The sequence below is a fragment of the Melopsittacus undulatus genome, chromosome 9, assembly GCF_012275295.1.
Source record: "Melopsittacus undulatus isolate bMelUnd1 chromosome 9, bMelUnd1.mat.Z, whole genome shotgun sequence".
In the NCBI taxonomy this organism is placed as follows: domain Eukaryota; kingdom Metazoa; phylum Chordata; class Aves; order Psittaciformes; family Psittaculidae; genus Melopsittacus; species Melopsittacus undulatus.
This window is the reverse complement of record NC_047535.1, coordinates 40,716,536-40,742,616: the sequence shown is the minus strand read 5'-3', so window position 1 is coordinate 40,742,616 and position 26,081 is coordinate 40,716,536. Positions and strand designations below refer to the sequence as shown.

At 47.2% G+C, this 26,081-nt stretch overlaps 1 long non-coding RNA gene across 1 annotated transcript in view; it reads right to left on the bottom strand.

Annotated features, from left to right (window-relative positions):
* Positions 1 to 26,081, bottom strand: part of LOC115945339 (uncharacterized) — a 33,842-nt gene that overhangs the window by 769 nt on the left and 6,992 nt on the right. The gene's annotated exons all lie outside the window — the stretch shown is intronic.

The following is a 26,081-nucleotide window of genomic DNA, read 5'->3' as shown; positions in this document are numbered from 1 at the left end:
TACAAATGGTTTCGTCATGCTAGGATCCTTCTGTAGTCAATGGGGAGAAACAGGCTCTTAAGGGTGTGATTCGTGTGACCTACTTTAAGCATCTGCTTTGGAATGAGATGAATTACACCTCTGGCTCCATCGACTGTATATTGATGAGATGTCTGTCTACTATAAGAAAGGGGCTTTGGGTGACTAGCTTAAACTTAGAAGCCTGAATTTAATCAGATTAATCCACCCTGTATGTCTACACATGCTCCAGTTCTCTCTCTTGTTGCTGTGTAGACATGGCAGGGAGTGCCTTTTTTTCCTTTGGAAGCCTACAAATAAATCAGATTCAGCAAGCACTCAAAAAGGAGCAGCAATGAGATAGCGATGGCATGTGCAGGAAGCTGGGCAGGGAAAGGTATTTGCTTCCCTGTGTCTTTGGAAAAACAAAGTGCAGAAATCAAAGGCAATAAAGGTGATTTTTGTGCCTAAAAAATAAATACATATTGGTGAAGGGAGGTTTCCTGGAGTTTTCTGGCAATTCGCCACAGAAAGGAAAAAGGTCCTCCCCTCCCTGCTGAGCCATTCTTCCTTGAAAGGTTTGGACAATTACTGCATTTTACCTTTTCCACCACAGCGTGGATGCTTTCTTCTTTTTAACAGTTTGTCTATGAGCATTTTAGCTTCAGCTTAATAAGAGAGGATTGATGTTCACACTCTATGGAGAGGTTGTGCAGGGCGACTGTTTCTGCTTGTTGCAGCAAGAAGCTTATTGAAAGAGAGGCCTCAGGCAAGTGGGTGGGGGGGATAACAGTAAAAAGTAACCTGTCCTCTTCCTCTACTACAAAAAAGCCCCCACAACGAGGTGCAAAGAGAGGATAACAAATCACAGGTGGCGTAAAATGATTGCCATCACGAGAATCGAAATCCTACCAAAACAGAATGATAATGCTTTGTGTTCAACCCTCCCACTGGGAAGAAAAAGGAAATCTCACCTATTTGCCCTGTGTCTCTGACAAAAGTGACTCAACTGCTTCAATCGAGAGCTACAAAAGAGTGCCTTGTTCCATTTCTTCAAGTGTCCACCTCCCTGAGCGGATCTGAGCTTCTGGAAGGCGCTCACACATCACCTTGAGAAGGGCTGTACAATGACCAAGAAATAATAAAGTACATTTCAAAGGATGTTGGCACAAAACTATTTCTCTGATTATCACAGTGCTGCTTTGCAGCCGCACAGCAAAGAGCACTTTGAGAGCCTGACATCGAGACAGCACTCCCCTGCCAGGCCGTGTCCAATGCCTGATGGAAGAAGGGCCGATGGGGGCAGTGTCTGATACGCTTCTCATATAGCAAAGTGAACATTAGCACATTATCACATCTTTAGACACACACTGCCACTTCCCACCTCTCAGATTCAACCATTAGTAATCAAGAGCCAAATTTCTCACTTCTTATCCTGTGGAATTCCACAACGGGATAAATGAGCTTTTCTGCACCAAACAAATAGACTTTTGGGTTGTTTCTTGTTTCCTCAGACATCAGTAGAAATTGTCAAGCTAGGGGTGGACAGAGCAATAGCCTCAGACTGTATCAGCATGGTAAAGCCTCTCTTAAACTCTGAATATCATCCCAAATCTCTTTAAGTCTCAGAGTTTAAGATCAATGGTTGTGCCTCTGTAAACTGAGATTCAAGGCTTGGCTCTTCACTTAATACTGTGGGGATATAAAAGGTAGCCAGTCTCTAAGTCAGGAACATGAGCATCTCCTGATCATCCCTCACCCATGCAAAAGTCACTCCAGGCTGAAATCCCCCTGCCATTTCATTTCTCCCCGTTGGTGGGTTAAACTGGATCATCTCCTGTTTGTCTTGGCGTGTAGGGTCATGAAAGGCAGAGGGTGGAAATACGGTTAGCAGCACAGGTTTACATCAGAAGAATCCATGTTCTGCTGCAAAAGAATAGGGTCTGCTTTTGAATGACTTGCTTCTTTGTGTCTATTTTTATGTATTTGATCTTTTCCCCTTTGAAAAACACCAGCAGCAAAATACGTCAGGGCTGACTGCATAGTGAAATGGGTGGAGGGCTGCAGAGATGGATTGCAAGTGCCAGAAAATTGCCTGATAAGATGGGTAACTGCCAGGTAACATGGAAGGTTTGAACACAGATCTGTAGATCTCAGACGCAGAGATGTCAGCTCTTTCACTTCAAGGCGTGCCTGTGTAGATGAACCTGGTCAAAAAGAGGTTGTGTTTCCAAAAGGACCTTTGTGAGTGTGACTTCCCCCTGTCTACATGAATTACTTTGCATCAGTCAGCTTTGATCATCTAAACTCCCCCTCAAGGCCATGGGCAGCTCCCTTTAAGGGCTTTCTGCAGATTATTAAATGTAATGCACCTGTAATTTCAATATCACATCCTGCTCAGAACTCATTAGATCTCAAAACGGGTGTAAGTAGCAGTGAAACTCTTGTTCCCATCTTAAACCAGCCAGTGGAATTAAATTCTTTAGATGTCAGCTTACCTTCTAGTGAACCAAAGCAGGAACTGCAGAGAACAGGTTACTACAGCCTGTTCCCATCACCTGCTGAGGGTCAGGGACCGCGGAGACGTGTGAAAGACATTGCCATGTGAGCTGGAGGATGAGCCGATGGCCAAGTGCAGCCTCCCAGGCTCCTTATTCCATTATCAATCCTCAATGGCTCCAACAATGGTTGATATTCTTCCTGATTGATACCTCTTGTCATTGACACAAGGATCTGCTCCCTCTCCACTTTGTGAGAAGCCAGGTAAAATAATTCCGCCATGCCTTCCTTTATATGAAAATGGAGCAAAGCGTGGCACGCAGATATTCAATCTCCCATCGGAGATAAAGCACCTTCATTTACTAGCTCAGAAAATCAATACCTGTGATTTGATATGAGCATTTATTTTCACTTAACTCCTTTCTATCACTGAGCCATTGGGGGAAGGCAGGAGAGCTTCATTTAGTGTAGTGGGCTTTGCAGGGAAAGCTGCCGAGTGAATTGCACTTCACTGTGTGTACACATTCATCTGTCGGGCCAATAATCATCTTGTGCATGTCTCGTTTTCCCAGGAAGATTGTGTCCAGACATGGGCCAAACCATGGGCCATGGGCTAACATCTTGGACTGTGTCACTGCTGCTTTTTTCATAGGAGACTGTGTGACCATGAGGCATCATCCCTCTGAGCTGGCAGAGGACAGGATGGATCTTGAGGGCCAAAAGGATCATTTCTGGAGTCATGGACATCTCCTCTGGTCTCTTCATGGGACCCCAGAGTAGTTTTCAAAGCTGTCTGGGACTCTGAATACCAGAGGAATTGGTCCAGGGGTGTATTCACATCCCAGCAGAGGGGTGATAACTAACACCGGCTCCTGCTCACGGTGCTGGTGTGGTGGCATGCTGGTGGGTGAGGATATAAATACTAAACAGAGAAGTCAGGTTGTCAGCGTGCGGGGATGGAAATGAAGAGCACTGACCAGTGATGACCTTTTGTTTACATTTCCCTCCGAAAGGGAGAAATAATTGCAGTTTCTATGTGATGCTGCCTTCAAATTATACCCTCTCTCCCTGCTCTATTCAAGACCAGCCAGTGATGACATTAGAGTCTTGAATCAAACTAAGTGGTTACTATGGTGTCAGGCTGAAATTATGAATCTCAGAGCCCGCCAGCTTGGAGAAGGAGCAGTGGCGGACACATAATTAAAACTGGGAGAGAGAATAGAAGCCGCATTGTATCTGAATAGCAGCGAGATTGCACTTCCGAGGAGCCGTTACCAAAAAAATGAGGAGGAGAAGGAAAAAAGATGTGCTTAGCAATGCAGTTAAATGCATAATCAGGGCCCAGGAACAATGCACTCTGCTGGTATTTTATTGCTGGCTGTACCTTCACTCCAGTGACTGCTTAGAGCCCTCCCTACAATCCAGCAGTCCCCTCACAGTTAAAAGATGACATAAACCAAACCACCTCAAGGCTTTGCATCCCAAAGACTGGCTTTGCATGGTGAAGTGATGTGGCCTCCACCATGATCCTTACCCTGAGTGGGACCACAAGCAGAGCACTGATTGACGATGGGTGCGGAGGTAGGGCTGGGGTGTTGGGAAGCAGGACTGAGCTGGTAATTTCAGCAGTCATTAGTGGAGCTCATTGTGAGGTTGATAGATCTGTGCTGCTTTGTTACAGTTAAGTGGACTGATTGTGGAACACAGAAACGTTTCCAGTGACATGACAGCTAATTTAGAAGGGGGGAGTGGTGGGAAAAGAACACACATTATTCCATAATTGTATCTTGCCCCGTTCCAGCCCCATGGCTGACTCCCCTGAGAGCATAACTCTGGCTTCTCTGACACCCTGAACAAGAGCGAGATGGCAGGCTTCTCCCTTTGGGCTGCTGCACAGTAGGTCCCAACCTGCTTGTGGCCTATTATGCATTATCCTACTGCTGTACTCGTTAAACACCACTGACAGCACAATCCCACTAACCCTCCTGCTGCCTGGGCATCAGGTTTCCATGTATCCTTTATAAAATGCACTGGATTTTGTTCTTGTCTCTCTGTTGGATGCTGAAGTATGCCCATTCACCCACCCTGCTGATGTCCAATGGACTAGATGGATGCTAAGCTGTGCTATCTTGAGCAGAGAGAGGAATTCTCCCCAAAGCTTTCAGTGATCTATATCATTTAGACTTGGAGCATTCCAGCCAGAGCCCTGGGAAGAAACAGACCACCTTCCACTGCAGGCATCCCTCTGCACTGTTTTCAAGGGGCAGATGTACAATTAATAGGTGATAAAAGAGCAGGTTGCATCATTAAGTACAGTCAGGAGAGCCAGCAGAAGATGGTGCTGAGGTTTATCAGCCATGTCAGGGACATCATTTACCATGTACAGATGCTCTAAAGAAGATGCATGAATTCATCTTTTAAATAAGGGGGCTATTTTTTATCACTAGACTCAAAATACCTGAGCTGGATGCTCTTGGGGACAGATCTGCAGAGAGAATAGATGCTTTTTCCATGCTCTCTCCTGGTCCTGGCTCCACCTATACAGATAATTGAAGGTTTGCAGAGCTGGAACCCAACACTGCTAAAGAAAAATACCACATCTTTTTAATGGAGCTCCTGTGTATGTAATAGAAAGAAATCCAGACTATGGCCAGTAGGCAGCACAGGAGTTGCCTTCCATCTTCCTTCTTTCAGGTCTTTGAGGCTGCATTTCAAGAGGGAGAAGGAAAACTAATAGAAATGCAAAGCAGAGGGGTGGGAATTGGCAGGAATGCTGGTGGGGCGGGCCCGAAAGCTCTGCACTGGGAAAAGTCCTCAAATGCAGCTGCTGCTTCATGGGACCAGTGGCTATTTTTGATGCACTGCGGCTGTGTTTGCACTTTCAATTGCTGTCATTAGGAAGGCAATGCCAACTGTTGTAATTAGTACATCAATGTGGTTCATCGGAGGTAGCCACTTCCCCCTTTGAGCACCTGCTGGATGCCTTCCTATGCACAGAGGTCAGGTGAGTCTGCTCCAGTTATGCCAGTTGTAGTGTTACTGCGGCTTGCACATTCCTCATGTAACCACAGACATGCTTTGGATAGGGATCTGCAAGGCCCAAGGATGACGGCAGCTGGGCAAGCAAGACTGAAGCCTCTCTAGGCAAGAACTAAGGGAAGTTTCTTTGCCACTTGGAACATCTTTAAACTGAAAGAAGATGGATTTAAATGAGCTCTTAGGTGGAAGTTCTTCCCTGTGAGGGTGAACAGGGTGCCCAGAGAAGCTGCCCCATCCCTGGCAGTGCTCAAGGCCAGGTTGGACACAGGGGCTTGGAGCAAGCTGCTCCAGTGGAAGGGGTCCCTGCCCATGGAAGGGGTTGGAGCTGGATGAGCTTTAAGCTCCCTTCAACACAAACCAGGCTGGGATTGTGGGATTCTGTGATTTCTTTGCAAATCTGACTTTCACATGAGCATGTCCCTGGCACAAATATTCCCTCCCTATAAGAATCACAGACTAGAAGAGTTAGGGTTGGCAAGGTCCTTAAGATCATCAAGTGCCAAACCCCCTGCCATGAAAATGCCAAAGAATGTTGAGGTGAAGGAGATGGGGCTCCGTTTCCTACGGGAGTGTCCTTAAGAAAGCAACTAAAAGAGTTCTGATTTTGGAAACATTCAAGGATCCATAGTAAGTTGCCCACTGTTGTGATGGATGCAGATCTTCAGCAAGGAAACAGTGATAATGGCCATGGATTGCCAACATGAAGGCTCCTTGGCAAACTTAGGAGAAGGTGCTCTTTTTTTGCAGTTATGGTTTTCATGAGAATCTTAGGTTTTTAAGGTAAAACCATCTGTCAGGAAAGATGTAAGTTAATCCCATCTTGAGGCAGAGGGGAATTCTTCCTTGTTCCACCTCATTTTTCCTCCCGCTTAGAAAGATTTTAATGAATTCACTTCTCCATAGTGTTAGCCTATCTAGTTCTCTTTTCAACTGTTCATGGTCAGGCCTTAGTGGCCCTCAGAATCCCTGTTATAGCAGAATATGAATGATATGATTAAGAAAAATATTCAGAAAATAGCAATATTTGGCTAAGTCTGTTGAGCTTTAATTAAAATTAATATTACACCTTATTGGAGCCGAAATTCTGAAGCATCACATGTAACTGAATATATTTAACCAATTAACTAAGTCAAACAAGGCTGTCTAAACTTAATCACAGCCCTCTCCATTCCCCTATTACGTCAAGTGCTGCTAATGCTGTTATACTTTTGACAAGTGGCCGCTGGTAAATGAGCAAATCAATAATGTATTTGAGCTAGAAAAGAGGGGGGGGGGGGGAAACTGAGCACATCTGCATTGCTGCAGTGCCTTTTGCTGAGGATCTCAAAGCACTCTGTGAACCTTTAATGTGTTCTGCTTCTAGCAGTGTGGGGAGGAAGAACAAGGTGGGTGAATTATGGATGGCCCACAAGAAGCAGAGGGATAAAGGTGTAGATGCAGACAGGGGTTTAGATGCCATGCTAGATGCTTGGCTTGTGGCAGACCTCACCCTGCCTATGCTCCCCACAGGACATCCCATGTCCCATGTGTAGAACTCCATCTGCTTCCATTCAGTTTGTTTTCCAATCTGAGGTTGCACAGACCAGACTTTGGCTACTTGAAGACTCATTTATGCCTTCATCCTCTGCAACTCTCTGGGATTCATGATCCTCTTCTCTTTGTGAATCTCTCCTGAGCAATCTCCACAGTGCTCCACAGTATGTTTTATAGCGCATTCTGGCATGAAGATGCAGTACAGCTTGGTTGGCCATCCTCACTCTCTTGGAAGAGAACAGGGCCTTCCAAAATCCTGGTACCAGTGAAGTTTTAAATGCTCTGAAAGAACCAACATTGACTTTCCATTTGGGACCTTCTTGCAATAACAGTTAATCCCATTGCCGTGAACCTGCTCTTGATATTCATCCTGAATTTTCCTATTATTAGAACTGAAGCCTAGGGACGTATTTGTAATGTCCCTTGTACAATAAGTAAAATAAGTATTTATATAGTCACAACACTTGTCTGTTTAGCCTGAAATTTGAAAGACCTTTCCAAACACTAAAGCAATAACCCAAGTGAGGAGAGCAAACACTTTTAGACCTACTGTACAGGAGGAAATCAAGGCCATAAGAAATCCATGCATGATTTGCCTGATATAATGTATTGGGTCTGTGGCTGAGCAGAGCCGAGTTTCCAGGATTCATTCCCTAATCTCTAGCCAATTTTCCTGTATTTTTAAAAGCAAACGTTACACATTAGGATTGTTGTTCTTCCTCTTTATGGAATATGTCTACAAAACAGTTTTCCAATAATGGGTCATTTATGTTGCATCACAGTGTGCTTAATGGATCTTTACATCCCCAGAGGAGTGACACTGGTGTGGAATCAGGAGTTCAGTTCCAGTTTTGGCAGCTCTGGGATGAACTGGAGCAGTTTCCTTGACTCCAGTAGAGCCACTTGGGATCGCTCCCGGTTTGAATCAGTGATGGTTGATATCCAGGAGGGCTCAGACCTCATCGCAGAGCAACAGGAGGGTAAAGAGCAGTGATTGTACTCAAAGTAAGCAGGTACTTTGAGGAATGAAAGGCAAAGATGACTCATGCCCCTGAAAGCAGCAATGCAGAAGAAGGAAGTCTGGATAATGGCACATAAAACTGTTACACAGGAAAGGCATCTTTGGGCCACACTGATGCTGTCAAGTTGTGTTTAGGGTGTACGAAGGGGGTAGAAATTAATTTAAGATGGATGAGGGAATTTCCTCAATAGAAGAAAGAAAGAGGCCCCAAATGGGGGAAGAAAGGGCGGTGAAGGCAAACACAACACCAGCTCCCGAATTTTCCGAGTGGGGACTTGGAACAACTTTATCATGGAGCCAAAAACCCCAGAGTTCCTTGGGCATCACCTTTTCTGCTCTGCCTCTGTGGGAGATGGCTTCATGAGATAATGATGTTATTTCAGCACAAACCTCTTTTATTCCTGCAGGGAATTAAAAGAGGAAAAGAGGAAAAGAAAGGAGGGTGGGAGGTGGTGGTGGGAAGAAACCAATGTTATTTACTCCTCTGCAGCTGACATTAAAGGCTCCTTTAAGGGCCAGTGGGTTATTAACTTCCTGTCGCCTGCCACAATGATATGCTGTGACATATTGTCACCGCATTCCAGTGAAGCCTTAAACATTAATTGGGAAGTAAGATGAGTGAAGCGGCTTTAATGAGATACCTTGTTGTAACTTCTAACTTTACACATTATTTACAGTGATTCCACTAATGGTTCTATCCATCAGAGACAGGGAGAGGGACTGGGGAGGAGACAGGGGAAGGAGGGGGTGAAAAGGAAGAGATAGATATCAGAAGTTGAGTGAGAAAGCGTGGGAATAGGGTGGGAAGAAGCTACAAGGTGTGGGACAGAGAGAGAAGGAGAAGGACAATCCCTCAGGTGTTTTTCCTCCCTGATTTACTTTCTTTCAGCCATTTAAAATTGAAACCAAGAGACAGGAGGTGGAAGCACCAAAAGACCAAAGACCGTGGCAGGTATGATTTAGAAGATGTGGGGAGACTGCACTCTTCAGTCTGGTGCTGCCTGGTATAATACCCAAACTTGCAGATGTGTGACAGCACAGAAACTCCATCCCTTTCCATCCAAACATTCGCAGAAACAGCTCTTTCCATCAGCAACACAGCTCTTCCCATCTCTGCAAAGCTAGCACCAGCCCTAAGGCTGAGAGAGGACCATTGATTCACACCTTACATGCCCTCCTATCACAGCCCTAAGCTATCAATGGGAAAGGTGCTGGATTGGCAACCTGAGACCCTAAAATCCCCTGAATAAGGGCTAGATCCCATTGTTGTGATGTTTGTTCTCCATTCAGCATTGGGATCAAAGCTGAGCAGGTAGCAGATGAACCCAGTTTCCATGCTCCCTTTATTCCCTAAAAGAGTCAGCTGAGCTTCTGAGTTTGGATGGGTGAATACTGATGAGATGAAGATTTGACCCTGTTTGAATTAGGAGCAGAATGAGAAATCATTGAGTTTGAGGAAGACCATGATTATAATACTATGGCCTGGCAGGAAGGTGCCCACAGCACCAGGCATTTACTTCCTAGCTAGGAGACACTTGCCTTGGATTACAGGCTACATGGTTACAGGATGCTCTGTGTGCCAGCAGGTTTGTGTGCTCCCGGTTTTGTTTTCTATTAAATCATTCCTATCTTTGCTAACAGCAGAGCCCCACATGCAATCACAGCTAATGGATTCCAGTTTTATCCCTCCATTTAAAGCACACTTTGCAGTCCCGGGCTGGCTGGCTGCTGAAACGGAGCAGACAAAGAGACAATTAATCGCAAGTACGGGTGTATAAAAAGCACCTGGGGATAGATCAGCTGGGAGAAACACATGGAGCTGGAGAGCACATGCGCCAACGGCCCCTTTTCCCATGGAAGTTGAAATCCCGAGCTCCATTCCCAGATACCTGTCAAGGTTGGCGTGCCTTTAATTATAACGTCTGCGTGCTTCTTTAGGCACCATTTAATTCTCTCTGACAGCCAACGATTTAAAACTAAAGGCAAACACTCGGAAGCTGGTGGCAGATCGGAGCCGGGCGAGGGATGTGCTAATTGCCAGATGCTGTTCATTTGCCTCCGATCCATTACCAGAATTAAAGGAGAAAGAAATGGAAGTAGGAAAGGGGGTGGGGGGAAACCCCAGCCCTACCTCCCCTGCACAAAGCTGTCTGCAGGTTTGACTCGCTGCTACTGGCACACTCCACGGAACAGAGCACATTGGGGTGTTTCTGCATTAACAGCCTCACAGGCCAAGTCACTTTATGCAATGGACTGTGGAGCATCTCTCTTGGGGTGTGGTGTTCAGCGGCTTCCAGGGCTAGCAAGGAAATCTTTCCCCACGGTGCAGCCATCTGTAGCCTCTCGCTGACATTTCCAGTAGCTAATCTGCTTTATCAGAGGTGAAAGATTTCCATAGCTGGTGGTTCAGGAGAACAGGAGGAGAAGTCAGGAAGTCAGGCTGGATTTAAAGTAACTCTTCACTTGGATGGTTGCTAACACCTAGACCCGGCATTTCTTGTGCTATTTAGTCTGGGAAAGAGGATTGCTATTGCCAAGGGAAAGGAAACAAGGTCAAGGATGAGGACAGACAGCTTAGATTTGCTCCTAAGGCAAACCTGAGCTGGATTTGAGCTTAGCCCAGTGGGCTCCCCAATGAATTTTGCCTCTGTGAATACTAAAGGGAGATTAATTCATTCACAGTTGATTACTGGGGGGAGACTCAGGTGCCAAAAATAGGCATTTAAAGCCAGTTAAGACACAGGGGTCTGTCAGAGAGATCCACACAGAGCCTATAGAACATAGGAGCTAAGGGAAACCTAACCCTTCTGGAGCAGTTTGTCTCCTTCCAGGCAGTCACTGCATGAGATGCATCCCCTGGAGAGCAGGGGTTTGGTAGCCAGCAAGCACAAAGATCATCATTCATCCTTGCCAGCTCCTGGGGAAGCCACTGGTGTGGGATGTCTGCCTCCTGGGGCTGCAGCGTGATGAGCTGGAGGGCATCAGTGTGCAGCAGCAATTGTTGGGGAAGGCTGGGCTGCTCAATGGGATCACACATGGAGACCTTTCCTTTCGGGACTGCAGCATTCAGTATGGCTGCCAGGCCACATCACTCACTCTGGAGTGCCCTCTGCACAGCCAGGCCAGCACAGGGAGCAAGCATCTCATGGATGCCTGTAGAGGTACAGTGGGCTTCAATTCTGGTTTAAGATAAAAGGCCCTCTCTTTCAGCTGACAAGTGGACCCACTCACTAAATAAACCCTAAGAAAGTGCCTCTGACTCTTGCTCCTTGGGGTTACCCATCAGGTTGGGTGTTTGCTGTGAGCAGAGGGCAGCTGTGAAATGCTCCATGTGCAGTGCTTCAATCTCAACTTCCAAATCAAAGCAAGAAAAGAATGATTGAAAATGGGGGAAGAAATGACTGAAAATGCAGCTTGTTGCCATCTGAATGGTGGCTGGTAACCTGGTGCCATCCAAATAGCATCCTATTGGACTCACCTCTGCTTTTCTTTTTCTCCTTGGTGTATTAGAAAATCCACTGAGCCTTCTTTTCCCACCATCTCATAAAGCTCCTGTCAACAGGCCAGGCTTAACGCAGGAGTGAGCCAGAAATGGGCTGGATATCCAGACAAAAAAGTCCCATTGGGATAGGATGTGGCCTGCTGCAGGAAAGGGTGGATAACTTCACTCTGAGCCATCTTCCTCGCCTCCAAGTCAAGGTTATCCTGATACAGACAAAGAATTACATATGCTCCTCCAACACGTAATTAGGCTCATGGCTCACATATAGCCAGTGAGCCTGGAAGAACCAGAGCATCCATAACTATCAATGGGTTTTTTTCAATTACTCATTCCTTTAAAAATGAAAAGTAGGACAGGGGAGCTGTGAAGGAAGGTATCAAGGCAAAATTAGTCTTCTGTCATTTGTGCTGCTCTAATCCACATGAAAAAGGTTCCCAATACCTGCATTTGGGTCCTCCTCCCTCGGTGGGGTAAATGCAAGAAATTCATTAAACAGACAACCTGGCTGTGCCTAAATCCTTCGTCAGTCGCAGGGATTTGTTTTAGAAAGCTCTGCTTTTGCATGAGATATATTTGGATTTGGAGCACAAAGAGTTTTGTCGTTTAATAGCTCTTCATTCTTATCAGCTTGGTCTTCCTTGGGGCTGTCCTTTTAGTTCTTTGGGAGTTTATTCTCCTAACAGGCTCATCTATCCCTCTGTCAGATACTCTTTTAAAATGGCCCCTGTGCCATAAATTGACTCAGTTCAGGAAAATTCCTTTCTTTAACTGGTCCATATGGACAAGAAAAATCCGCTATTAACTGTGTGGCAATAATGTTTTACAAGGACAGTTCTGGCTTTCTGCCCTCTACAGATTCAGTTTAATTTTGACAATACTTTTTAACCAGGCTATAGGGTGTCCTGTCCATACTTTGCTAAAGAGGTCAGATACTTTGTACATGCACCCACTTGCAGCCCTCCCATGCTTTGTTGTCCAAACACCATACATGGACCACAGGAGGAGGAGACCTCTATGGTGTGTACTCCCCTGATGACAGGACATCATACTGCCAGGCTGCAGCAGATGAAAGCATCTTTAGGTCCAGGTTCTCTTGAATACGTGAATACGTGGGCTATCAACATGGGTCAGCTCACTGTTACAGCACTACTCTGCTTTGGGATTAGGGGATCTGACAAGAGGGGAGACTGAGATGAGCTCTTAGGCAGAAGCTCTTCCCTGTGAGGGTGCTGAGGCGCTGGCACAGGGTGCCCAGAGAAGCTGTGGCTGCCCCATCCCTGGCAGTGCTCAAGGCCAGGTTGGACACAGAGGCTTGGAGCAGCTGCTCCAGTGGAAGGTGTCCCTGTCTGTGGCAGGGTTGGAATTAGGTGAGTTTAAGGTCCCTTCCAACACAAACCATGCTAGGATTATACAACAGGCTGGTTTTTAGCACCCATGCGTTGACAGCAAATCTCACCACCATCCTTCTCCACACACATGACATACACTACTTGCTGCACTTTGCACCAAAAGTTGAGTTATCCTGCAGGCTTTGAGATGTGCATCATTTTGCAAGCAGACCACAGCAGTCAGTTGAAGTGTTCCTTCCATGAGCTCTAGATAAAATGCAGGGTGAGTAGATGGGAGAGAGGGAACTACATTATCTTTTCTCTCTAATAAGGAGCGGTACAGAAAGAGAATACAGTATACAGCTCACTTAACTAATTTTCTATTGCAATGTTCTCTCTACGATTAGAAGGGACAAGGGTAGAGGCAGAATAATAAACCCAGATTGGCTGTTTGCAAGCTACAACCATATCATTATAAGAAGGAGTTTGAGGACATCCACTCTGGGGAGAATAACAATCAAAACCAGAGGCCATTTCAGCTCACCATCAGCAGCACAATTAATTAAAATTAAATTCAAGAAAACATAAGTTTCAGATGCCATCTGAATCAAATCCTCCATCTAAACAGCCCTCTCTGGGGCTATCGGTGCTGCTGCCCTGATTTGAATGGGAAGATGCATCAGATGTAACCTATCTGCTTCCCACCTGCCGCTGCTCTCTGGCACATCAGTCCACATCTGCAGTCAGTGCTCTTCTCTCACCCTATCCCAAGAAACGTGCAATGGGAGGTGGAAAGCAGGATGAAAGCTGGCACGGTTGCACCCACGGCTCTTGGGACCCATTCAGCTTTGGCCAATTCTGCTCCTTGCTAAGCTTAATGAAATACCAGCTCTGGTTTAGCTTAAAGCACAGCATTGCCACAGCACTGCCACATCCCTGTGTGATGCTGTGCTATGCACACACAGTAGGCTGAGAGGATTTCTGTAATGTGCTGCAATGCCCATTGCATGGCTCCAGCATGGAGAGGGCATCTGCCTGCTGCAAGCCTGCTCTCAGCCTTCCCTGCTGATCCCCATTGTTGTCACCCTCTAGCAGCTTGTGCCGTAGCCCCAGAGCAAATCCTGGCCCTAATCCTCCCATATTACTGTTGGGCAATCTCCCTCTAATGCAGCATGAGAGCCCTGGTGTCATTTCAGCCACCATTCAAAAGCAAGCAGGGGACTTCAGGGAACTTACAATTCCTTTCTGTACTTTTCATTTAGATGAGATTCCCAAAGGATCACAGGAGAACCCAGATGATCCAGGTTGCACAGCATCCTTATTAGATTAGACAGCATCCACTTCCCCCAGGCCACAACCCCAAGGACGCAGAATTACATGCGTTTTCCCTCTCTCCCTTCCTGTTATAATCAATGGTAAGAAAATGAAATGCTGATAAAGGAAGAGAGTTATGTCCCTGGAGGCACATCCCTACCCCAGAGCACTTGGTCCCTTCTGATTGCTTATAGCAACTCAGGCTTTTATCTCTCCTGCTCCCAGTCCTACAGATGTGTGGTGTCATCTCCCAGAATAAGATCCCAAGGGAGTAAATCTCAATCTCAGTGGTTTATCTCCCTTAAATCAGTATTACTCTTCTGTCCACACTGGGCCTGCTTTCCCCCTGCATCACTTCCCAGGGACCTGGGGAGAGCTCTGCTGCCTCACACAATAGGCAGGATTACTGTGGGTTTAGCCACCAGAACTCATTTGCCACTTGCATACCTCCCACCACCACTTTACTGTGTAACTGCATAATGATTTAGCAATGTCAAAAGTGCATCTAGATTAGAGGAGATGAAGCTGAGAGCGTCTTTGAAGAGATGCTTAGGAAGGGTTTGCTATGACACAGATACACCTACAGGCGTGGAGAAGAGGAGATGGAGAAACTTTACTTTCAGACAGGGTCTCCAGAGGCTCTTTAGCCAAGAAAACATGGTGGCATTATTAAAAGGTGTAATTGTGTCATCAAAATGGATGGCAGGAGGCAGGCAGGGCTGAGGGTGGAACAGGGGAGATGGGGATTGCTTTACTGCATAGGCAGTAAATGGCATTCGGAGATCGGTGCAAGAGAAGGTACCTGGCATCTTCTCACTGACTTCAGAGAAAGGGGGAATCAGGCCTTAAAATATCAACAAGATGCCGAGTTCGTCCCACTGGGGATACTCTTGATTTACACTATTAGCATAGCATCACAGAGTGCTTTGGGTTGAAGGGACCTTAAAGCTACTCCAGCTCCAACCCCCACCACAGGCAGGGACACCTTCCACTGGAGCAGCTTGTGCCCAACCTGGCCTTGAACACTGCCAGGTATGTGGCAGCCACAGCTTCTCTGGGCAAGATCTGCTACCTGAAAGCACCCAGACATGTCCATCTGTATGGTCCTTTAGGAAAGAGGAAACAAACCTTTCAATCAATGCTTATTTGTCTGTATGTGAGGGAAGCAGATCTTAGATCTTCAGCATCGCACGATGCCTCATGTTATACCCCTATGAAAGGATCCGTCCCCTTTGCCCAAACTGGCCCTAAGGCCACCTCCTTACACCACCTTCCTTCATGTCCCTGCTCCAAGGTGCTCCCATCCCCATGGATACACTGCTCCATCCTCACCAGCCAGCACCCAGGACTCGCTTTTATTCCTGGTGCGAGTCAGGTCATTGCAGCAAGAGCCTCGGAGGCTAAAACTGCTTTTAAAAGCCACTTAATAAAGCCAAGCAGAAAACCTAAAATGAGTTAAAGGAAACGAATGTGCATCTCGATTCGTAAAATTCATAACATTCATCAGTGTCTCTGTGCAGCAGCACAACAGGAGGCAACAACAGCTCCCAGTGACTGCAGCTCCTGCCTGCGCTGCTGCCAGCAGAATCCGTCCCTCTGTCACCGCTTCTGCTGTCTCAGGGCATGTTAGATGGATGTCTGAGCTACCTCTGCCAGGATCTTTACTCTTGTAGAGCCAAAGATCCTCTGCAGTCTAAACAAGCAGGACAGAGGCACGTCCCGGTGCTCTGGGAAAGAGAGCAGTTGCTGGAGCTCTTTTACATGCTGTTCATCTCTGCCATTCCCTGCTAGTCACACAACTGGAGCTGCCAGGAGGGGAGGGATAATCACCTCTGTGCTCCAGTCCTCCCTCCAAAGCAAAGCGCTTCTAAAATTGGCAGTGCAGAGGTGCCAATTGCATTTGAGACGTGTTTTGAAACACTGCTGAGGGTCAGAGGAATGACTCTGGAAATGGCATCTTGTTATTGCACACACTCGGTTTGTAGGCAAATCCCCCCCGAGTCACCTCTGCAGGGCTGGCTGACAGACACAAACCCACAGGCCTGGATGTTCAGCTGTGACCCCCAGGGCTCCTGCATCCCTATGGAGGCACAGACCTTCCACATCCATGCTGCCCAACAGGGAGAGCCCCATGGCTGCTCCAAAGGGTTTGCAGCTGCAGGGATGGTGCCCAGTGACTTCATATACCCCTAAGCATGATGCTGTGTGTAGCAAGTTAGAGCAGTGTCTGGCTAAAATAGGGGGATGTAACATGCAAATCACTAGGGCAGAACCAGGGCAGTGGTATCTGCAATGTGGGGTAGGTCTCTGGGCTGCAATAAGCCACAGTGGTGAGCACCAGCTCAGGACGAGGATGGATTAAGAGGTGACCTAGTGCAGGGATGGAGGGGCTGTGCAACAAGTTCCCTTCCAGCTTGCTGGCTTATTTCTGGGGGTATAAACCATTATGAACCGCTTGACTTGGGGAATGACCTTTGTGACTTGCCTCTGATCAGCCCCCTAAAACACTGCTCTAAACTTCTGTTCTCTGAGCCTTTTTCTGCTCTCACATCCATCAGATCATTGTCTCTTTATTCCTTCCTCCTCTTGCAAAGCCTTCGCTCCAACTCACTCCTCCAGATGAGGCCAAAAGCTGCTACCATTTATCACTGTCACCAAAGTATCCCTTTCCTCTGTTTGCTGACACTTCTCCCACCGATCCCAATTACTGCCTGTCTTTCCTTCCATTCATACAAATTCCCCATGCAACTTTGGAGCATCCATTTCAGCAAATGGGCAGCAGCCTGGCAAGTGCCCTGCCTCATCCCCTGGCTGACTGGTTGCCTCCAACACACAGAGTCCCCATTGCTCCCAGGCCAGATGAATGAGACTCCATCAGGAGATGAATGAATGAAGAAAAAAGAACTTGTTTCCTTTTCCTCCTGAATTCACAGGAATTCAGCTCTTGGTCAATAGCATCAGACAGAGCATCACAGGAGACCCACACCCAGCACATTTAAGCACTGGTATTTATGTGTAGATCACATTTAGCAAAGCCCAGATTGGCAAAGGAAATGGGAATGGTCCCAGGAACCCGGGATGCAGGATGCAGTTTATGTGACCAGGTGCATAGATCTCACCAGCAGGTCACAGAGGGACTTCAGTGTAATCCTTCCTATGCTTAAAGTCAAGCATGCATTTAACCACTTGGAGACCAGGGTAGTCTTTCTCCTCACCAGCCTGCTGTTGCATTGCCTTGCTGGTGTCTGGGAGCACCACAGAGCTGGTCCCAGCTAAACACTGCTCCATCTGCCCATGTCTGCAGTGGCATTTCCATTTCAGTGCTGACATCAAATGAATAACTTCTCCACAGCCCTTTGCACCTTCCACCTCATCCATGTGTTGCTTCTCTGCACCCCTGGCTTCTGGGGTTCTTCAAAGGTGAGGAGGGAGAAATCTGTTAAAGGGAAGATTGTTAAAGCCCTGAAAGAAGGCACATGAGGATGCTCCTAATAACCCTTCAGTTTCCTAGCATATGATAACTGCCTCCTAAAATATTAAACAAATCATGTCATATGATCCTAAAAATAGGCTTCCCAATTGCAACTCTGCTCTCTCCAGAAGGTTTCTTGGCTGCTCTGGTTTAACCTTTTCTGGCATTTCACTGATTGTAGCAGCTGCTTTTCCAGAGGATTGCAAAACCTGATGCCCTGTCCCCATGTACCCACATGTATGTACATACCTACACGCCACTCGCCTTTCCCTATGTTTTGGTACAAGAATCTATTCCCCACTATGCAAAAGGCATTAATCCACCCGAGAAGATCAGATGAATTGATGCTAACATACAGTGCTGCATAATCCTAACCTCTTTTTAGCTCTTCCACCACCTCTGTCCAGGCCAGTCCCCTCCAGGACAAGACAGAAGATACATGCACCCATGGAGAGTTTGGGGAAGCCGATGAGCACATGGTACCCCTTGTGGGTTTAGGAGCACCCTGACTTCATCCCTTCCTTTCTGCTGCTGCAATGCTAATGGATGGAGTTCTATAAATATTTGATTGACCTGTCAGTGCCATGCTGCTCTCATTTATCACTTGCTCAAGTCGGATCCAAATTACTTTGGAGTATTTTGTACCGGCTTTTACAGAGCGTTCCATTCTTTCCCTGCCAACCCACACTGCCCCTTTTGACACAGCACAGCCTGCAATGGAGCAGCTCCTGAAAACAGCCCCTCCTGGGCCAGGCAAGAGCTGAAGTGCTGGGGGAAGTGGGACAGAGAATGTGAAGCTAAAGAGATGCAGAAATCACCCCAGCTGGGCAGGGTGCATGGGGAAGGGTGAACTCGCCCAAGGCTCAGTGTGAGGGAGCGCATGCTGCAGTGTATGAGACCAACAGCCCCTCGCTGCAATTGCCATAGTGCTGAGTCCCACAAGAGGATTACAGATTTACAAGAAATTCAGGTAATTTGCTCGTCGCGTTACCCATAGGAAGTGAGTAATCAGAGTCTGGGTATTGCACTAGTGAGGGCTTTGGAATAAATGAGGAGATGCAGTCCGTACAATCAAACCCTATTCTGTTCATTTTCCCTCCTGTCTTTGGTAGATTTTTACATTTGGGATGAAATCAGTGAATTTTAGGGCTTGCTGAGATTGAAGTGACTGCGTTCAGTGATGCAGCCCCTGAGCACGCAGAGGCCGGTGCTGCTTTGCTCCAGTAACTATCCCCCTTGGGCTGCTGCAAAAGCCTTTCTCCCCATGCTGCCACATCCTTTAACCCTGGTTTGATCCCCCCCCGTGTGTCTGCTCCAGCACCCTCCCAGCAGTCCAGCCCCAAAGCTCTCCTATTGACTGCACACAGCCTTTTACTATGGCTCTTACCCTGCCAAATCCCAGAGTTAAACCAGCTCTGGAAGCTCGCAGGGACTTGCAGTGTAGGTGCTGTGTAAATCCCATGGGATGGGTTGTCTCTGCACAAATAAATCCTTCCCTCAGCCCTCAAAACCCAAAAGCCTGATACTACCTCTATCTGAACTACCTCTGTACTGAACTACCTCTATCATTAGCATTACCCCTCTCATTAGCTCTCCCGCTCCACCTCCTCCCTTCCACGTGTCAGCAATACACCGATCCATCCTGCTTAGCCCAGCTCTTACCTATATTCCAATTACTTTTTCATCTCCCCCACCGGCTGTTTTCAATGCTATTATCTGCTGCATTTGCTGGATCTGCCTTCCAAGCGTTTGACTGATGCCTGATTCCTGTAACCAGAACATGTCTGTTGATTGGCCTGTCAATGGATTTCTTGGCAGAAAGGGCATTGGGCCTTGCAAATGCGAAACTGTATTTCAATCTCATTTAGGAGGAAAGAGAAAGGAGAAAGAAAAATATCCCAAAGCCACATTTTCCCTTGCTCTCTTTGAACAAGTGCTTTAAGTAAACAAGCGTTTTACCTTTTTCTAATAAGGTCATTTGTGACATCACTTTCTTCTCCTATAAAGGAACATTTTGTGTTGTGTATTTTCGGCACTGGCATGCCCATCTTTATTTTCTTACAGGTTCTTCTCCGGGGAAGGAAAGAGCGGAGAGTGGGGAGGGAGATGTACATCCATCCCTGTCTCCTGCCTGCCTGCAGTGATACCTTGCTGTAACAAGTGCATGGGAAGCCGTCTCCTGGCCAGCCTGCCTCATACCTGCTCGCAGCCAGAGAGTGCACCTTTGACTTTCCTAAATAACAATGCAATTACCTTCAGGAGCTGGCAGCCAAAGTGCATGCTGAGAAATGGGCACCATTAAGAAGGAATTATCTGCTTTCAGGGAACGGCCAATGTGTTAAGTTGTAAAGAAGGAGAAAGATCCAAGCTCAACCATGAAGTTGGTGGTGGGAGAATGGCTGCTTCCAGCCCCAGGATGGGGAAATCTGTGGTTTGTAGGATGAGCTGGATCCATTCTGCTCCATACCAGTGCAAACAAATAGATACCCACCATGCAACCATACATCATGCCATACATAGCAGCCATGGATGGGCCCTGCTGCTGGAGACCTGAGCTCAAACCCACCTGTCCTTGTCACTCACCTGTGGCCGAAGCAGGGTACCAGAATTGCTGCTATCACCTTGAAGTGCCAAAAGCCCCAAGGTCAGGAGCTGTGTTTGCAAAGCAAAGTCAAATGAAGGGAAAAGAAGGCATAAATAAATTACTTGAGGTTGACTTCCATCAGTCTGTACCTTTAGGGCTGGACAGGTGAGGTCTCACACACTAAATACCCTTTTCCCACTGGCTTATTAAAGGCTTTTCAATACAAGATGACTGTGATCTATGCAGAAAGAACCAGATTCTGTTCAACATCAGAGGCAACCTTCGCTATTGTACCAAGCTACAGAGAGCACCTTGTGACATTTCCATCTCTAAATGCAACCCCAAGGAGCCTACCAGTGAGTTAAAACAGGGACATGGCTGAAATCACTGGTGCTGGCAGGACTGTGTCTGAAAACATTAGTGTGTTCAAACTCAGAGGCTTGCTCGAGACCTTTCCAGAAGACAAAAACAACCCTGGAAGACTCGGAAATAGATCTGGTGGGCTTATAGTGCTAAATAAATAACAGCACAATCGGGGAGCTTGAAAGATGACAGCGTTTTCTAGGTCACCTTGTCTTTGTTTTCCCCCTTGGCCAATCCTGAGTGTTTTGTAGAGTGTAGCCTTGAGACCTCCTTCCAAACCATCCCTAAATGTTACAAGAAATAGAGTTTGACAACTGCTTAGCAGATACACACAGGCACTGGCTTTGTAGGTGCTGAAGCTGTTGGAGCAGAGCTGTTAATCTAAGCAAGGATGTTTGGAATATTTATTACCTCTTTAAGAGGAATGAGCTTGGGAAAAACGAGTCTGGAAGCAGACTGTGCAGAACACTGCTCTCTGAAAAGGGATGGGTAATCACTTTCCTTCCTCCTAATAACCCTGACCCATTGCTCCCCATCTTCCTCCCTTTCCCTATGTACTCCTGGTTAGGGTGAGTCAGCCCAGATGTGGAAGAGAGGATGGATGTGGCCCTAGTGCCCTTTTAATGCTTTCTGGTGACAAACCTGGGAAAAAACAGGAAAAACTGGAATTTGCTGCCTAAAAGCCAGTGCAGAGGCAAAGCAGAGCCTGGCACTGGGATTTCTGCAGAATCAGGTCCATTTCTTCTTCTTGTGGAGAGAATGAAGTTTCTTCCTTGTCTCTCTCCTCACTCTTCCAGCAAAGACCTCACACAGCCACAGGCAGTTGCAATGAGGATGATGTAATTATGTCAAGAAAGGCAGACCTAGTGTAGCATCTGTCACCCCCCTTGGGTCAAGAGGTGGTCTCGAAGGATGGGTCACCATGGAGGGAGCTCAGAGAGAGTGGAGCAAGCACATCTGCAAGGAGGCAGGTGACTCCTACAGAGGAGACCTGGGCTTTCAGCTCAAAAGTCCTATTCCTGGGAAGCAAAGAAGGCTCAGGAGAGGCTTCTTGGCTTCCCCACTGAGACCTGAAGGCAAAGCATGGCTCCACCACAAGTGATCTGCAGAAATCCAGACTATTACAGTCCTAGACCTGGACTTCTTCATATCACAGCTGGTTATGTCAGAGCCTGAATCTTGTTTCTCAGAGTCACATTCAAAACACTCCAGCTTCAGGCAAAAACCCTCTTAGGTTCCCTTGCTGAGCCCTAAGGAAAAGGGGATGGAACAGGAGGCAGTTTTGGGTGCTATGGACTCGGTGCCATTGTATGTGGACTCTGAACCCAGTGCTAGGAGCCAGGAGAACATCAGCAGTGGCAGCCACAGGTACCACCTCACTGTCCTGCCAATGTCCTTCTTCACCTTGCAACTTGCTCACCATACAGTGCTGGACCGAAGCACACTTAAGGGAAAGCTGACACGAAGGAGGGAGAATGAAAACCTCAGCAGCCTGACAAGAAGCAGCAGCAGGCCAAGAAGAGGTTATTCCCCTGATACATCCCCTCTTTCCCCTCCCCATCATGCCGGCAGCCTCTTTAGCTTCACACAGAGGTTGTGAGGATTCCTTAGTTAATGTTTGTGAAGCTCTGTATAGATGGAGAGAGCTATGTAAGTGCTAAGTGTTATTATTATTACAGAGAGTCGCTGTTAAGGCAATGGATATGCTCTTAAGTGTCATTTCATGTTTAATTAACATATAATAATTGTATTGCTAAATCTGCAGGTAAATCTTTATTCCTGACACTTCCTTTAAAGAGACATTGCAGCAGAGTTGCTGCTAATGGGCCTTGTCCCTGCTGGTCTCACCTGGGGAGGAGTGGGAATAGCTGGGAGCAAGGGAAGCAGGGACAACGGGAAAGAAGAGCATCAAGGGCTGTTTGTCCCCTCCCCATGCACACACACCACTGTCCCATAATGAATCTGGGTTTCCATCCCTGGTCTGCCCTCAAGCAAGGTGGGTTCTGCCCCTCGGGTGAAGGACATGAGTTTTCAGTCATTCCTATGGGATTTCCCTGAGATCAGGCTATTGGCAGCATCGCCTAAGCACCGCACGTGTCTTCAAAGCAACTAAACACATCTGCAGCTCTGCACCTTGCCATTACCAGTTGAATGAAGGTAATAAAGAAAAGAGGATGGAGAAGCATGAAAGCACAGCACAGGGAATCTCCCTGCTATTTCTCAGGGACATCTTTGCCAAGGAATGATATTCTCGGAGCAAGGCTACGTATCTCCTACCGACAGAGGGAAGCAAGGAGGGATCATCTGTGGGGCCATCTGCTCCTGCAGGGAACGCGAAGGGGAAGCCACTTCTCCCACCTCCCAGTGATGTTTGCGTTCTCAAGAGAGGCAGGGGAAGTGGAAAAAGCAGCAGTCCATCATTAGCTCCGAAGGAATCCTCCTACAGAAAATGCAGGAGGACGCCCGGGCCCTTCCCGTCTCTTTTCCTTATCCAAACGCTGCTTTCCTCTGAGATTTGTTGACAAATCAGTGCCCTCTATTGGGCATGGCTCCAAGAAGCCCATGGGACCGGTTAGGTTTGCTCCTGGCGTGCTCAAGGGATGCTGCAGTGCCAGCACCAAGCCCTGCACCCTGTCTTTGCAATCCCTTTCCCCATGGCAGACACGGGGGCAGCACTAAGTGCTCTGAAGGTTCCAGGCAATGAAGCTCCTGCCACCACCAAGGACCAGGCTCTGCTCCAGCTCTGGCCTCATCATCAATCACCCTCCCCTTCTATCCTTGCAGCCCCCAAGGCAGATGACGGGAGAGGGACCAGGAGCTCGATCCTTGCCTCCCCCTTTCTTCCTCTGCTCTCATTTATTTCAATTTGCTATGCTTCCCTCCATGGCTTTCAGCATCAGCTGGGGAGGGGAGAGGAAGGGAAGGAGGTGAGGGAAAGAGAGAGGGATGTTTTCCTAGCAGGGAGCCAGGGAAACCCTTTGTGTGTACAGCTGAATAAGGATCTGTGTGCAAGTGGGGCTGCAAAATACAAGGGAGGTGACAGGCACCTACCTGGCCCTGCAGGAGCTGAGGGGAGGATGGATGTCAGCCCACAGATTGTGGCGAGGTTTCCAATGTAAGCTCTGATGTAAGGTCAGAACTGGGGACACAGAAGAACCTGCCAATCCTTTAGGCTGATTTCGGGTGTAAACTCACACAGTTCAGAACATAGAGGAGGTCAGTGAATGGGCACCTCGGGATGCTCTTACGGCATCCAGGGCTGCCACAGCTCACTATTTAATTGCCAATTCAGGGCAATGCATGCTTAAGGGAGAGTTGGCACTGAAGCATGGCCAGGCTGCTGTGTGAAAGGGGTATCTGGAATTCATCCTTGGTGCAGGCACCGCATTCCTGCGATATGAGGCTGAAGAAGAAGCACCTCTGACAGCAGCGCTTATTTGATGTGTCCCTCGTGGGCTTTGCTTTTCTTCCTGGATTCCCAACTGGCTTCACTTGCCAGGAATACCAGTCACAAACTTCAGCCATCCTGATGGACACAGGATCTGCATTTGTCACCTCCTCCTGCTTGCCCTTTGTGCAATCACCCATTGCAATGCAGAAGCTTTTGTACCATCACTGAGGCATCCCAGACTGCCATAAACCTGGTGCCCTCGAGGGACCTACAAAAATGCTGGAATTTCAGTATAGGCCCTGATCTTTCATATCCTGTAATTCCCAGCTCACAATGCCAATGGCACCCCCTTCCTTAAGGAATCAGACTGATGTGAGACATTACTACTATCCAAAAGCCTATTCCCATGACTCCTTGTCCTGTCTGCATCCTCAGCAGATCCCTGAGGAGATGGTTTGCAGGGCTCCCACATGTTATTCCTTAGGAATCCCTTCACAATGGCTGTAAGAAACTCCCCAGTTAAACCATCTCCCTTTGTACTCCTTTCAGTCTGCAGAGGAGAAGCAGTGAGATGTACTTGAGGAAGGACAGACCTGAAGAGGACACTTCAAGTTAGCATCTAAAATCAAAACCTGAAACCATTAAAAGCCTCAACAAAGAGGTGACAAATAATGTATATACTTACTGCTGACATGATCTCCTCTCTGACACGCTGAATTATAGCACGAATTGTTAATCCATCTCTGGGATTCAATCAGAGATTGAACCAAGCCCTCTCTCTAGAAATACATCCCATGCATTGTGGATATTGCTGGTAGCTGCTGTTATCGATGTTCTCTTTCTCCCAAGAGCTTTTGTCAACAGCCATCACCCTGCATTGCAGGTTGTCCAATATACAGTTGAAACAATGATAAAGAACAAGAGGAGAAAGCAAGCTCTCATCACAACGCATCTTAAGAGCGGATGGAAGACAATGTCACCACCGATTCTAAAGGTGGATTAAATGATAATTAAGGTGCCTGTATTTGAACACATTGTCCAGAGAGTGCACTGGCACCCAAACCCACAATAATACTTGGAACAATCCAGCATGTTCAGGATGTAAGTGTGTTTCTACCTGTTAAAGGGAAAGGCAAGAGAGAGAATCCAGTTGCTATGGAAATCAGACCATCTCCATGGGAATTCAGAAAGTAGAGTATCCTCTTGGCCAGTATATCAGGTACTGAGCAGCCATTTCTTGACCATGGCACTGAATAAATGTGGGTTGCTCACAGGACACACACCATTTCCACAGCACCACTGCCCTGCCTCAATGGCAGCTAAACTCATGAAAAATTGTGTTCTTACTGATTGAAGAACTTGGGGGGTGTTTCTGTGAAGGTGTCTTTTTGCTTCAGGTTCTGTTTGGGGCTGGGAGAAAAGGGAATTTTTGGGTTTGCAGCTCAGGCAATGGGTTTGCTTTCACATTTGTTGCTGTGAAATGAGAAAGGGCCAGGCAGGTATGCAGGGAATGAAAGAAATAAAGGCCACATCAAAGAACACCAGTAAGAACAGCTGAGAGTGTTGTGCAAGCCCATGCATTGGGCAGGACTCCTCTCGTTGCATGAATAGACTAAACGCCATTCATTATTAGGAAGGATGGAGGATGTGCCACTGGCTCTGCTGCTCCTGGGCACAGAGAGCCCCATGCACCAGATCTCCCTGAAGACCACTGATCCTCACCTCTGCTCTTGCTCTATTGTCACCATATGGAGGAGATTGAGAAGCCCCGAGATGAGGAGTGTGCCGGGATGCTTTGCTACAGAGCTCTTCTGCTTTATCATTATATTTAATTGCTGGTGGGCATTTGGTCCCTAGACCCCCGGAGACTGGATGAAGTGAAAAATGACTTCTGAAGCCAAAGGAAGCTTTGACATGAGTATCAGTGTGCAGACAATTGGCTGATGGAAAGCAGGTGATGGATTTACAGCGCCGAAGCCCTTGGCTCTGACTGCTATGCAAACGCCATATATTATACCTGTAAGTCCTGTATAAGCCA